The sequence below is a fragment of the Erigeron canadensis genome, chromosome 9, assembly GCF_010389155.1.
Source record: "Erigeron canadensis isolate Cc75 chromosome 9, C_canadensis_v1, whole genome shotgun sequence".
Taxonomy (NCBI): domain Eukaryota; kingdom Viridiplantae; phylum Streptophyta; class Magnoliopsida; order Asterales; family Asteraceae; genus Erigeron; species Erigeron canadensis.
In genome coordinates this window covers 34,119,514-34,136,319 of record NC_057769.1, presented here as the reverse complement: position 1 = coordinate 34,136,319, position 16,806 = coordinate 34,119,514, and the positions used below count along the sequence as shown (strand labels likewise).

Here is a 16,806-nt window from a genome sequence, read left to right as displayed (position 1 = left end):
TTAAGCAACTGTGCGATCAAGTGATCTAGAGTCCGATAGCAAGGTTTCAACTTTTGGCTATTTAAGTGATTCAATCACATGGCTAAACAAGCAGTATCAATGTTCTCGTTGAACAATACAGACGTGCTAAAGTCGATCTTGAAAGTACATTGGAGGAGGCGGTGGAAATCCGGTTCTATATTTTTATCTTTATTTTTATTCCTTTACAAAACAAATTATCGCATATTCTCGAAATACCCTTAACTTTCAACATATTCTCAACTCACACAATCTATCTACTCAAAATACCCTTTAGATATTTTACAATCTCTATCTATCCAAACTGCATATTTTATTTATTTACTAATTAAATATTTGCACCTGATGTATATATATAATATCCTTAAGAATACTATTTACAACCTATATTACTCAACTTTTAAAATAAGTACACTACTTCTGTTTATATATATTATTTTTACATTAATAACTACATCGTCAGCAACAGCCGCTGCTACTTTCGTTAACATTACGCGGGTACCGTTCTTGTGTTTGGTAGAATGAATTTTTATATTTTGTTGTAAACAATAATAAACATGACAAAAATCATAACGAACCCAGGCTAATTTTGAGTTTGGTGCCGCTTCTTGAGCTATTTCCATTTGTTTATAGTTTATTGGGTTATTTGGCCCGTTAGTAACCTAAAATATGTTATTTCCATTTGTTTATAGTTTATTGGGTTATTTGGCCCGTTAGTAACCTAAAATATGTTATTTCCATTTGTTTATAGTTTATTGGGTTATTTGGCCCGTTAGTAACCTAAAATATGTTATTTTACCTAGCCATTTTAATAGTTAAATAATGGTTAAATAAAACAAATTGTAAAGAAAAGTTTATTCAGACAATTCGTACGTAAACCACTCAACCTACACAACGCCACCACCACTTCCTGCGAACTCAGTTACACTCCAAAATATACAGACAAACTAATTCGAACTAAAGCTTGCATCGTTTGTTTTTACTCCATGCAAACAGTAAAATTCTACAATTCAGGGTTAATTTCGTAACTCACTCGTAAAAAAAAAAAAAAAAAAGAGAGATTGTTGAGTCCTCTGTCTCTGGTGCAAAAATTTTAGTGTATGTCTCTCTTCTTTCTTTCTTTCTTTCTCTCTCTATCTGTACATATAGATTTCTGTATCTAAATGTTGTAACTGTAGTTCCTTCATTAATCTATTAATGTACTGATTTTTATTTTGATTAATATTTATTTATTTTTACATGCAGTTGCTTTTCGGAATTTCAGAATGAATGTGTTTGTTTGATTTTTTTTATTTTTTTTCTTGTGATCGCTAAAACCCTAGATATCATTATATATTCTCCCTGTATCTATCTATCTATCTATCTATCTATCTATAATATATATATATATACATATTGGGTTAGGTTTTGAGTTAAATACTTCATGGAGGATACTATTGATGAAGATTTTTTCGATAAGTTGGTCGATGATGTCGATGCAACGGAATCAAGTAATTTGGTAAACTATTCTATTGAAGCTAAACCTAATTTAGTTAAAGAACTGGGAAAAGTAGGCGTAGGTGGTGAAGAGAAAGAAGAAGGTAATACAGGTTTTAGTACTGTAGATGAGTTGATTGACGATACAGTGGGGACCGGTCAGTCGTTAGTGTCGGGTGATGTGTTTGTTACTAATAACGTGAATCGAGAATCTACTGCGGGTCGGGATCATGGGACTGCAGGTGGTTCGGTTGTTAAGGAGGTGCAGTGGAGTGCTTTTACTGCTCAACCGTTAGATGATAACGTTTTTGGATCGGACTTTGATTTTTTTACGGAATTTGATAGTGATTTGGTTGATCCCGCTGGGAAAGTGGATAACTTTGTTAACAGTGAAGCAAATTTCGTGAGTATTTCGTCGCATGGTGGGAGTGTAATAGATCATTCGCATCATTTCAAGAGGGTCAAGGTTATACGACATCTGGGAGACCAAGTACGGATGAACAAGATGTTAATAGCAGTCAGTATTGGGAGGATCCTTATCAAGGATATAAGTATGATGCATATACCGGACAATGGTATCGAGTTGATGATGGTTATAATGCAGCATCAAATGCACAAAAGGTGAATAATTCAAATTCTGCATCTGACTGGACTATTCCCAATGTGAAAACAGAGTTTACTTATTCACAGCAAACTGGTCAATCTTTTGTAGGAGAAAAATTAACAAATGAAAGTTTAATGAGTTGGAGTCCAAATTCACAAACAAGTCACACTAAAACGAGTTCATCAAGTTGGGGTCAAACATCACAAGGAAATAGTTTCGTGTATCCTCCACAGTTTTATTATGATCCTCAATGTCCCGGTCGGTATAATGACCTGAATATCCAAGAATGCCATTCTGTGGACACATATAATTCTCAACTAACCCAGCCAAGTAGTCTTACAGCAAGTAATAGTTCTTATGGAAATGAACAATTTGATAAGCGGTCTGGATCATACTATAACTGGAATGGGACATATAGTAAACAAGGTTGGCAACCTGATACGCTTCAACAACAGCAATCTTCTGGCACTAATTTTTGTGTTCACAATAATGTTAATCAACAGCAGTATTATGATAATGGGGAAACGGTTTCATATCAATCTAGAGAGGTTCGTGCTGAGTTTCCCGGTGGAAACGTCAGTCAATCATTTGGTCAATCAAAGACAGAACACAGTGATATGATGAAAGCTACACCGGCCTTTGGAAATCACAGCCAGTTAAGTTGTTCTCAGCAAAGTGTTTGTCAGAGTGGACATCAAAAATCTTATGGACCTACTATTAGAAGATCATCAATTGGCCAACCGGCTCATGCATTGGTTACATTCGGGTTTGGTGGGAAGCTAATTGTCATGAAGGAAACAAGTGCTCTCATAAAGCCATCCTATGGAGGCCAGGTGAGCATGTGAATCTTCATTCTCAATGGATATATATGAATATTTATACTTTCCTTTTCCTTTTCCTTTTTCTTATCTTTATCCGTGTTTATGTTAGACTCACACCATTTATGTTCGATTTTTAACAAGGTAGTTTCAGTATTTCTATTAGAGGTGGCAATATTAACCCTTAACATAAATAGTGGTTGATTTGGGCTAGAAAAAGATGGAAGGTTTTATTTTTAAAGATATTGATGGCCAACTGTTGAAATTAGATCAAATTTGTATTTTAATTCTCATTATTAGTTTTCTTAAAAATGGAATGTGCTTCCTTTCAATTTACCTTAATTGTTGTCCAGGTTTTGTTTGACAAATGCTTACTTCTCTTATTGAAGGATTCTAGCTCTGGGTTAATATCCATTTTTAATCTGGCGGAACTTGTCACCGGAGTTGGTGATGCATCAAGCAGCAAGACAGGTGTACATAGTTACTTTCATACTCTTTGGCAGCAATCGTTTCCGGGATCACTGGCTAGTGGAAATGTTGGTAAAGAGTTGAATAAATGGCTTGATGAGAGGATCGCGCACCCTACTGATGCCGATTACAAGAAAGACTACGTTTTAAGGCTGCTCCTTTCTTTGCTTAAAATAGCTTTACAACACTATGGGAAATTGCGTTCTCCTTTTGGCACTAATACTACATCAAAGGTAAAAATAGGTCTGTTGATTTTTTATGCTTTTATGGATTATCTTTTATATTCAAATGTTGTAAGAAATTCACATATCTTAGTTCTTACCAACACTTCTACAGTTCTACCCATCAGTTTGGGTGATAAACTTATGTATTGTTTTCATTGCAAAAGATGAGACTCTTCCATATTTGTATTTTGATAATTTTTTGTTTGTTTTGAGTACGGTATTTGCATACTGGGCAGTCCTTTTATCTTCCATAAATTACTTTAACTTACACAGCAACTCTTTCCCATTTTAGAGTCTTTCTGGAATTATGAAAATTATGAGACTATTCTTATTATAGCGTGTTTCTTTATTTATATTGTTTTTCCCATATTAAAGTTCTCATATATTATTGTGCAGCAATATTGATTTAGTCACTAAAGGCATTAAAAAGACTTCGGTCCATCAATCATATAAGAAATCTTAAAGTTTTGTCTCAAAACATTTTGATAAGAATGAATTTCATGATGCTCCTCATGTAATCGGCTGACACTGTAAATGTTAATATTGGTATTTTGGTACATGTTCCAGGAAAATGATGCACCTGATGTAGCTGTTGCTCAACTCTTTGCATCTGCAAAGAGAAACACTGCAGCGTACGGTGATTATGGTGCTTTTGCCAACTGCTTGCAGTACTTACCTTCAGAAAGACAAACCAGGGTATTCGTCTTATTTGATCATTTCGACTCATTAATCTATAAATGGTTCTACTTGGGCTATTTTTTATCTCAAAAAGTTCAAAAGAAAATCTTGTTAATTTATAAAGGAACCTGGTCAAAGGTCCCTAACATGTCAAAGCTTCCTTAAATGTATTTTACGTATGCATATAACCACCTAAATCATTTTATTAGTAATTTAGGTAATTTTTGGAGAAAAGGTGTTTACAGGTTGGCCTAACCCAATCTGTTATAATCCCTACTAAGAACTGTCCATTTTGATCCTTTACCAACCCAGCCATTTCGCCACTCGTATTTCTTTCTCCTTGAAATCGCTTTATCTTCTACCGCTTATGTATATGACTTAGGCATCTGCTGCCGAGGTCCAAACTCTACTGGTTTCTGGTAGAAAGATGGAAGCCCTTCATCGTGCACAAGAGGGTCATATTTGGGGTATCGCCCTTCTTCTTGCAAAACAACTTGGTGGTCAGGTTAGTTTTTCTTACAGGAATCTATATTGTTTTATGTTATTTGTTGTTAAAACTGCTTGCATGGGCCTGGGCTTTTTGTTGCAGTTTTTTGCGGATACTGCTAGTAAGATGGCTCGTGATCTTGTACCAGGTTCACCTTTGCGGACGTTATGCTTACTTATTGCTGGTGAGCTTGGGGATGTGTTTCTAACTGACTCTCTGGCAAATGATGCCACTTCTGCTGCTGTAAATATGTTTCAACAGCCCGCACAGGTATCATGGTCATATATTATTCCTAAATGGTCAAATATGTACCATGAAAAAAGGTTGGCTAAAAAGCAAATGGGTCTAAAGGTCAATTTTGGTTACCCGTGTTCACACTTTACAACCTACTAGGTGTAGATTGGAGGGAATACCTGGATCCCCGTTACCACATTGGTAATGACATGTGCATGCCGCACATGCCCTCCACCAAATTACCCACACATGAGCCGTGAGCGATATTTATGGTTAAATATTCTCAAGCATGCTTGCAGGTGGATTCAAACCTGGGTCCCATCAATTATAAGGGGTAAACATGGTGGGCCCGGCTTTGTAGGGGGCGGCTGGCCACTTGAGCTAACTCAAGTGGTTCACTTCACAACCTACTAAAGTCTATTCACTGTAAATTTGGACCATTATATTAAGAATTGACGGGTCAACCCTAACCAACTGACCTAGCCTAAAAACTACCATATTCTTTTTAAGCCCACCTTACCCGTTGCCCAATCCACCCATATCCTCATTTATCAACAATTTAACATATACATCCCTTCTTCTGAATGTTAAGATATCTTCTTGGCTGATATGTGGATTACTTGCTCAAATGCTCACTGGTTTCTTTGCTGTAGGCTCAGCATGGTGCCAATGCTATGGTAGATAACTGGGAAGAGAATTTAGCTATGATGACTGCTAATAGGAACATGTATGATGATCTAGTGCTTCTTGAACTTGGAGACCGTTTATGGAAGGAAACAAGTAATGTAAGTGCTGCAAATGAATATCCAACCATATATATAGTTATTGATATACTTTTCATGTCAAGTAATTCTGTTTTTTCTTTCATGTTTGTGATTTTTTGACAAATAATTCAGGTTATTGCGGCACACATTTGCTACTTAGTTGCAGAAGTAAACTTTGAGCCGTATTCAGATAGTGCTAGACTGTGTCTCATTGGCGCAGACCACTTGAAATATCCGCGCACATATGCCTGTCCAGAAGCCATTCAGGTACCTTATTATATGCAATTACTATTCTGAGTAATAGGTTGAAAGTTGGGTGGTTCTACATGTTGGGTAAGGGTTAAAACAGGTCATATTTGTGCAAAACTGGTAAAAGATCAAAAGCAGTGGATGAATAATCGAATCTGTTTAATAATTCTGTATGATTATGAGGATGTCTAGATTTGTGTCTTGGAACCGATCATTTTGATAACCAGTTCTAAAGCTTCCACAAACTGATTCTGTTTCTAATTATTTCTCACATAATTAGTTTTATACCAGCTGCAATAAAGCTGATATCAGTACAATCACCCATATAATCATTTCTTTTACCTTAATTTCAGAAACTTCTTCTCCAGTTCATAAAAAGCATTTTATAGGAAAAAGAAATTGATGAAGTTTTAGTTTAAAGTCATTGTATCTGTTGACTGCTTAAGTGATTAGAAATTTCCTAAAACTAAATAGTAAATACATCTCATTAATACAACTTGAAACAACATAAGGACACCCATTTACAATGTCCTATAAGTATAACCCATTTTGTTGAAGGCCAAATGGAAAACACATGTTATTGCAGTTTTTATCATATTATCATTTTGAATGCATTTCCAGTTGTCCAAACACCACTAAAGTGATAATCTAATACTTTTTTAATAAAGCGATGAGAAGATCGTAAGCATATAACTACAACTTGGACCACTTTCCAACGCTTTTTGGCCTATTTGACTCATTTCATCTATAGCAAATTTTTACATTTATGTACAAAGTATAACTTAAAGTTGATCTTGGTAAATGGGTCAGTTTCCCTTTCTATATTTCCCATTCATAATGTGTGATAGTTATATTAATTATGTTCTTGTAATAGTATGTTTAAAACTTGGAATAACAATATCATGAATATGGCAGAGGACAGAGGTATATGAATATTCAAAGCTTCTGGGGAACTCTCAGTTTACCCTGCTACCATTTCAACCGTATAAGCTTATATATGCCAGTATGTTGGCTGAAGTAGGAAAACTCTCCGATTCATTGAAGTACGCATACAGATATATCTTGTTTTTTTTTGTAATATTGTTTCTTCATGTCCTTCCCCTTTAAGTGTTTTTTTATTTATTTATTTAGGTATTGTCAATTGATATTAAGATCATTGAAAACTGGCCGATCCCCTGAAGTAGAAACTTGGAGGCATCTGGTTACATCCTTGGAGGATAGGATAAAAAATCACCAACAGGTAAAACTTTCATTTTATAGCTACTCACATGTCATTGTCATTTAACAGGTAAAACATACACTGTTATTGTTATTCACGCGATTTGGATTATGAGTTGAATTGAGTTTGGGTTAAAACATGCAATTTCTTGCTGAGAGTCAGGTCATTGGGTTGAACCAAACACTTGATGGCCAAATTTTAATTAATTGGTAATATTAGCTCCAAATTTAAATTATTATAATATTAAATTATATATTAAGAGAATTACTATTTGTTCCAACTATTCATGCCTACAAATGTTGCTACTCAATGAGATGCATACACTTGTCATTCACAAATATCTAAATAGGCCCACACCAATGTAAGCATCTCATTGAGTAGCAAATTTGTAGGCGCGAATTGTAGGAGCACATAACATCTCTCAGTTTTTTAATAGAATGATTTATGAGGTGTTATGAACTATATCTATATTCGAGGCTTTTTTATTCCCATTACCTTGAATATGGTTTTTTTATTTCTCTCTTATACCCGCTAGAGATAAAACATAATCTGAATCGACCCATTTACTAGTAAATAGCTTCAAATTGCCAGAATTCTATATATATACATATCCTCTGAAAGTTAAACTTCTTTGTGACTATTTTTCAGGGTGGTTTTTCTACAAATTTAGCTCCTAAATTAGTTGGAAAAATTCTCAACCTTTTTGACAATCGGAATAATAGACCACCACTCGCCCCATCACATTCTGTTTCTGCTGTACAAAATGACCATTATCAGCAACCCACGCCTCCTTGGGTATCCACTAGTCAGTCAACAATGGCAATGTCGTCATTGGTTCCATCTGCATCTATGGAGTCCATCAGTCAGAAGTCTGCAGAGGGTAACAGTAGAAGAATCATGCATAACAGAAGCGTTTCTGAGCCTGATTTTGGTCGATCACCTATGCAGGTTGTTACATAATTCTGTGTTAAATTTCTTCAATTTTTTTGAAGTACTTTCTCAATGCACTATTTGTTGGTTAATTTGAGAGAGATTAGTTACGGGAAAAACAGAGGAATTTTCTTATAATATATCATGTGGAAACCTTTATGTAGAATCAGGTGGATTCTTCAAAAGAAAACCCTCCAGATTCTCAAACTAAAGCATCTACTTCGCGTTTTAGACGTTTTGGCTCACAGCTCTTCCAAAAGACAGTTGGTTTAGTTTTAAAACCTCGCCCGGACAAACAGGTATCAGTTCGTCTATCAATCAATTTACTATAGTATTGCGATTAGTTCTAAACTGATTCTTTGAACCCTAAATACTTTGTTTAAATGCACCTATAGGCTAGTTAGGATTGTATTAAGATTCAGTACAGATGCTTACATAAAAAAGTGGGACTTTGGCTTTAAATTGCCTCCCTTCAGTAAAAGAAAAAATACGTTTTATGTGCGCTGACAGAATTGGGGGAGCCGAATAAATTATTTATAATGATAAACTTATAACATGGGTGGAGGAAGGTGTTGATACTTATATAAAAAAAGTGGGACTTGGTTTTATGTTGCCCCCCTTCAGTATATAAAAGGAATACGTTTGATGTGTGCAGGCAAAATTGGGGGAGACTAATAAATTTTATTATGATGATAAACTTAAAAGATGGGTAGAAGAAGGTGTTGATCCACAAGGCGAGGAGGCATCACTTCCTCCACCACCCACAATGGCAACTTTTCAGAATGGAACACCAGAGCATGGCTCAAAGATGCAAAGAGTGAAGGGAGTCTTAACAATGGAGTTTCAGAATTTTCAAACTCAAAAAGTTCAGGAATTCCACCAATTCCAGCCACCTCAAGCCAATTTTCAACGCTCGGAAGGACGGGAGTTCGTGCAAGGTGACTGATTCTGTTTTTCTTGTTCTATAACTAGTTCAGGAATTATATATTCGATTAGACTGCGTTGAAAGGTCATTTAGAAGCACATTTTTATTTCAATAATATGATTAGACGTGGCAAAATGGACTTGGTAACTTGTCAAAAGATAGGTTAGTGTCAAACCTGCAGTTTTTTTTTACCGTTGTGGTAAATTAGTTTGACTTGAAACACTTGTGTCAAAGTTCATAACTCTATATAAACTTTTATCCTGTCAAATATGATTGTTGAGATTATACTATTTCAGTAGTTCTCTGCTCTTTTTTATTTAAATAAAATGATTTAAGAAGTTTTTATGCATTTAAAATACGCTGATTTTTTCCTTTTAGATTTATTTCATTCATCCAACACGTTAAATGATATGGGATGACCCAAATCAACCATTTATAAGTAACTAGGCTTGCCACCTCTAGATATGAGTAATGTTTTGTATGCTCCTTACAGGTATGTTGATACTTTCAACCAAGGTGGGGGGAACCCAACTAAGTTGTTCCAGTCCGCATCTGCAACTTCTGTCAAACCAATCACAAAATCAAATCCAAAATTCTTCGTTCCAATGTCCATACCCTTGGCTGAACAACCAGCCGATGCTCTCAGAGAAAACATACAACAAAAAACTACAACTGGTGATAATCATTCACCAACTTCGGTGCATAACCGGTTCCAACCTCCTTCGTATGAATCTTCCATGCAAAGATTTGCAAGCATGGATAATATCTCAAAAGGGGGAGTGCCATCCTTCATGAGTGCATCCAGCTCACCTCACTCGAGAAGAACAGCCTCATGGAGTGGAAGTACCGATGAACGTTTTTCGGTATCTAGTAGTGGAATAAAACCAAGAGGAGGAGTTTTTGGTATGCCTCAAAAGTCGTTCATCCCAAGTGAACCAGCTGTTTGATCAAACAACCAATGGTGATGGTTTTTGCGACGATCTTCATGAGGTTGAACTTTAAAAACCAGTAAAAGTAAGTGTGGTGATATGTGCAGAGCGTGTCCGGGGGTTGCAACTGTACAGTTTAATTTTTTGTTGGTTGATTTATCTAAGTATGCCTCGCTTGAATATGTTGATGACGAGCATAGGGCGATGCGGCGGTGGTGGAGATGAAGGGCGGTGGTGGAGAAGAAGGGCGACGGCGGAGGGTGATAGAAGGTCAATGAAAGTGTGTTATATTTAGAGAGAATGGGGAAAAGATGTATTTAAAGGTTTTATGTTTAAACAAGGGTATTTTAGAAAAAAAAAAAAAGAAAAAAAGAAAATGATTAATCAACCTAACTCATATGCCTAAAAATCAACCTAATACCTTAGAAATTTGACATGTGGATTCCACTAATTCTCTTTCCTAATCTTGCCCCTTGATTTTTCCACATGTCATCATCTTACTATTAGCAAAAAAAAAAGTGTAAAGGGTATTATGGGAATATTGAAAAAAGTGTATAATTTTTAAAAATAAAAAACCAATATGCTTTATAGAGATTTATAGCTATGTTAATTTTGGGAGGGGGGTTGATGTATATGGTTTTCCGAATGTACAAAGAATGTGACAGATTTTGATCTCATAGCAAATGATAGCTCTTATTTTGTTGAATCCGGGTATGTTTATATACAAGTAAATCGATTTTGCTTTATGACCTTAGTATATTGTTATTATATATTATGTTTCTCTAATTACGTCATAAAAATATTGACAGGCTTAAAAATCTAAATTATAATGGTTTCTTAAAAATCTAAATTTATAATGGTTTAATCATATATAATTGTTAGTGTAAAGTATTAAATGTTAAAGTTGAAAACTGAAAGGAAAACATCATATGAGATTATAGAAGATCCATCACCATTAATAACTTATTTAGTCGAATTGTTGTACATAACTATCGAAATATTTTGGTTGAAACTTGAAGAAGAATTATACAAAATTAAAATGATAACATAATATGAAATAAAAAAAAACTAGATCGAAACTTAAACATGATAACATAATGCGAAATTGAAAAGAACTTCAAAACTTAAAAATGAACTTCAATTCATATACTAAACATGAAAATTAACATAACGCGATGAAATCATAAAAAACTCCATCGAAACTTAAAGCTAAAACATCATACTAATTAAGCTTAAGGGATAATGCATATGGAGGCCAATAGTTTTATCAACTTTTTTTTTTTCTTTTAGGTCACTTAAATATCAAAATTTTCTATAAGCCATCAAAGTTTCTGCTTCGTTTCATTTTTACCAATTTTGATCGAAATTATATCAAAAGTTTATCAAAATGTAAAAGTATCTCTACTTCTGAAAATCTAAAAATGTTTGAAGTTATAACTTACATGTATAATACATGTCATGTACTATTTTAAAGTCCTGAGTTGGTAAATATTGTCTTCTTATCTCTTATATTAATAAAAGAGAATTGTTTCCAGAACCCTTTTTCCTATGTGGTAAGCTTATGTCCCTTGCTACAAGTGTTTTTAAAACTTACGAGCATGGTACACGCGCAACGGCGACGGCGGTATAGTGGGTTGGTGACGCGTAGTGATGACATTGACAATTGGTGTCGAGTGGTGTAAGTTGATGTTAAGATAATAGAACTATTTTATAAGATAAGGACTTAAAATGTAAATTAGCAAGATAAGGGTTTATGATGTAAATTAATTCATTAAGGGCAAATTTGGTAATTCATAAAAACCCTTTCATAGTGGGGTGTTTATTAAGGACATTTTGGTAATTTCGCATGTGACATTTTGGTAACACTTTCCATTTTGAGGGAGGTGTATAATCTTTAATAAGGAGTATAGATAACATCATATATTTATATTTGTTATTTCTTTTTTTTACTTTCTATAATTTTATTTAACCTTAGACATTATATATTATAATTAATTTAAGAAAGATTAAATAGATAAGTGAATATATTATATTGTTTCTTAAGTTTAAAGGAAAAAAAATATAACTATATACAACAAAAATATCAATAAGTCATATAAGATTATCATAAATTTAGTATTTAATTTATAGTGTTTAATTATTATTGCATTGATTCATTATTAGTCATACTAAAATTCCATTACTAACATAAAAAAAAACTTTAATTATTTTTAATAAACATTATTTATAAAACTTTTATTAAAAATCCCGGGTTAAACCCGGGTTAATTAGCTAGTCTACTAATATACTAAAACAAGATTGCAATCGCAGCGTTCTTTGATTAACACGTGTCACAATATTTTAGCAACACGTGTCTTTAGCCTATATCCTAATTTGAATATTTCTTATTATGATCAAATACCATATATATTATATTAAAAATAAAAATATTGTTAGCTATTTAAAATTTGTTTGGTTCCACACAACACTAAAAAGTGCTTTAACATCCATAATATATTGAAAATTTTCTAATGTTTATCAAATTTTTGACTTATCCTAAATTGATAAATATTAATAGTTATTTTAATATTAAAATAGATTAATACTTTGTAATTTTATTTGCATTATCATTATTTCGAAGTTATTCCATCATATAACAATTAATCGATAGCAATAGATCGTAAATGTCAAATTATAAGACACCAGTCAAAATCTTTATAATGGTAATACAAATATAAATATAGTTATAAACTATAATAAGTGAGTCTGTACATCGTACGAGTATTAAAGACTAGTTAAGTATATAAAAGGTGTTACACATTAATTTTAATCTACGGTGTTGAGTTTGTAAAATGATAACATTTTTTGTAGTTTAAATAACTTTTTCAAGTGTTTTAGTTAAAATTAATTGAAACGAAACAAATTATATATTTGAGTGACCTATAAGTAAATTTTTATAGTTGAGTGGCCTAAAAAAAAGTTTAATATTTGGATGGCCTCCATGGACATTATCCCTAAACTTAAACATGAAATTCATACTTAAAGCTAAAACATCATACTAAACTAGATCTCGGAGAAGCTTAAAGATGAAATTCATACATACTAAACACAAAAACATAACGCGAAATATATATATAATATAAAAACTCGATTGAACACATAATATTTATACTAAACACGAAATAATTTAAAAATTCTTCATCATACTTAACTTCCACACCCTTGTACCATCATAAGCTGTCATCCGTCCACCCAACTCATCCACTAGATCTAGGCACGTTATTTCCATCATCCGGTGGGATATTCATGACCAACTGATCACCCAAGGGTTATGGTCCATGAAGCACTGGTCGGCCGAAAGTGGGTGGGAGATTTGGGGAATAAGGTTGAAACGGATCAAGTGTGACGAATAGTCCTTGAGCAACACCGACGAATAGTGGTCGGATATAAAGGGGTTGGCCGAGGTAGAATGATGACTGAGGCTGTGGTGGTATTGGGGGTATGTTGAATGCAAGTATTGGCAGTGGTACGTAAATAGGTTCGGGATGGTTTCGATGGAGCTGATAGTAGTACACGTAACTCCCTTGAAAGATAAAAGTGTGGAATTCAACGATATCACCTATTGGTTAATTTGGTGTTTGTGTGTGCAATTTGTGAGGTGATTTGAAAAGAAAAAAAAATGATAATTATATAGAAGTACTATTTCACCCTTCAATCTATTTTTAATAATTTATATAATAAGGTTATATTTGTAAAACTATATTTTTTTTTCTTTTTCTTTTCCTTTCATTTAAACTCAAGAATATACTTATCATTTTGATTTTTTTTTTTCTTTTCATTTTTTTTTAAACTCGAGAATGCATTATATATATATAATTTCTTTTCTTTTTCATTCCTTATCAAATCTTATCATCTCTTTTCTTTTAATTAAGATCTTGAGAATGCAGTGTAAGTATGTTATGCATATTATATATCTATGTTTGTATTTTTAGTTTTTTTTTTGAACCTTCTTAGTATATATATAATATAGTTTTTGAAAAATGAATTGTTACAATTGACTAATTAAATACTGTAATATATTTTATTAACTTCAATTATTTTTCAAAGTTAGTAATTACAGGTAACTCCCTTGATCGATAACAGTGTGGAACCCAACGATATCCCCCATTGATTAATTTGGTGTTTGTGTGATATGTATATGTAGGGTGAGTGAAGGTGAATGTGTGTGTGCAATTTGTGAGATGATATGTTGTATATATATAGAGATAGAGAGAGAATCGAAGAAAGAAGGTACCTAGCTGTAATCTGTCACCTATGAGCTGTTGTATGAGTGCCACGTGTCACTGTTGGGATTGTGAAATGAACATGTAAGAAGAATGAAGGTGAATGTGTGCGTGAATTTTGTGAGGTGATATATGTCGTATATATAAACAGAGTGAGAAGTAATCTTTCACCTATCAGCCACTTGATGAGTGCCACGTGTAACATTGATCAATATAAATATCATATCCGGATTGTGTAATGAACATGTGAGACAAAAGATTTGTGTAAGATACATACAGTATATAACCATCCTAGCTATTTAAAAGTTTAAAAATAACCTGTACAATTAGCAAAAAAAATTGTACACTTCTCTTCAAAATTAGGTGGTAAATTTGTACACTTCTCTTCAAAGTTAGGTGGTGACACTACTTACAAAACTTGTCTTTGTACCAGCCACTCACAATGCATTGTTATTTCCCTTTTAAGCTAATCAATTCATGTATAAAATAAACTTTCAAATTTAAATGTACTATGATATATACACTTGTACAAAATACACCCACATACTATAGATATTAATGTGAAACTATCTAGAATAATCAAGATATTATTGGTTTTATTTCCAAACTTTTTAGTTTCTTACGTATTAAATAATTTATTAAATGTTTTGATTTATTTATTATAATTCTCACTATGAATTGAGATGTAAGTCTTTTTATTCTATAGCTTTTGATCAATGATATGAAAAGTTTTTTTTTCCTCTCTATTGACTAGTTTGTGTTTAATTAATGAAACTGCTTGGTTATAGGTATTCTGTAATAATTACAATAGTTAGAAAAATTATTCCTGACATTCTTGTGAATTAACAGGTTCAATCGTTTATCCATTTTTTCTCTCTACATTAGTTGGTATCCGAGCCAAATATCCTGATCAAGATGTCTCATAGTAACGATATAATCTATGATTATCCGCCCATGTATGATGAATACAAAGATGAAGAATGGTATCTTTGGTTCGGGTCTGATTGTTGTGAATATGATGAGAAGTTCGATGAAGAAGATCAATTGTTGTTTCGAAATATACCTAAAATTCCATTTATGTTCGTCCAACTCTGCGCAGTTGTGGGAAAGCAGGTGGCACGAGTCCGTTCATCGTTGGATCGCTCTGATTTTTGGATATGTTGTTCAAGACTTATCGACGCATGATCTGACCATTGGGATTTTCGATCGGAGCATTCTACAGGTAGTTATTCTTCTCCGAAGTTGTTGCAGTTTGTTAACTTTATAGTTTTATTTGATAAAATTATGAGCAAGGTGACACCGACACACATGAATATGAGTTGGTTGTATGGGAAACTTAAGTATGAAAATTATGATTGTTATGCTTGGACAAGGGGTGATGTGAAAGAAATCTCTATGAATCTCCAAAAAGAATATTGGTTGGAGACAAAGGTTTTAATTGACTATGATCAAGAATGCCAAGATGAGAAACACGAAGATGGTTTTGTGTTTAATATCGTGGGCCAAGTTCTTGGAACTCTTTGTAACCACAAGTAATTTGTTGCTAACAAGGTTTTTGAAGTTCAAAGGGCTCAAACACATAAAGTTGTGATCTGCGTTTTTATGTTGATAAGAGGAGATAAGTCTATATCTAATACGATTGAGAAACATAAGAGTAAATCAATTCCAAAGAAACGATTCGATATCCCTTTCAACCCGGGTGGCTTGGTCCGAAGTAAAACTCGAGGATGAGATTTCGTTAAGAAGGGGAGAATATTACGGAACTATCTAGAATAATCAAGATAATATTGGTTTTATTACCAAACTGGTACAATTTTGGTGCCATCGTCGTACACCATTTTGGTGCTACCAGTTCAAAGAAAAAACACCTGGCCAAAACCCAACCTTGAAAAATAACCTCAAATTTAGATTTGAACCCGAAACCTCACGATATTCATACTCTGGCTTTATTTGCATCTCCCTGTCTCTTTGATATATATAGATCCGAGTCATTATCACCGAGTCTCCGGCAACGAGTGAATGTCATCATCATCTACACAAACCATATCTCTATCTCTATAATCAAAATCAAAATACAAAATACAATATGCTATATAATGATATAACACACTTACATTACATATACATACGCATATTGTAGAAGAATAATTTCAACTTTTTAGGTCATATTAATTACTAAACGATTTAACAATAAGAATACATTTATCTTGTCAAAGTCATAATATACATCGTTATATTATTGAATAAAATTACAAAAAAAAATTAAAAAATTTAAGGTTTGCAAAAATCTATATGTTAGAGTATGTTTAATATCTCTATATCTATATAATTATTAAAACAGTAGGAATCCTAGCCATTTGCTCTCCTTAAAACCTTAAGTTATCTTTAAACAATGCCACGTAAGATTATCCTAGGTGTCATTTTATAGTTTTTGTACATTATTATTATATTATTATTATTATTTTTATTATTATTATTATTATTATATCAATGCACGCAGACCTATCAGCTATCCAAGTAC

At 33.1% G+C, this 16,806-nt stretch overlaps 1 pseudogene; it reads left to right on the top strand.

Annotated features, from left to right (window-relative positions):
• The first annotated feature begins 1,441 nt into the window (after nucleotides 1-1,441).
• Nucleotides 1,442-10,322, top strand: LOC122583655 (annotated as a pseudogene).
• Nucleotides 10,323-16,806: the final 6,484 nt, after the last annotated feature.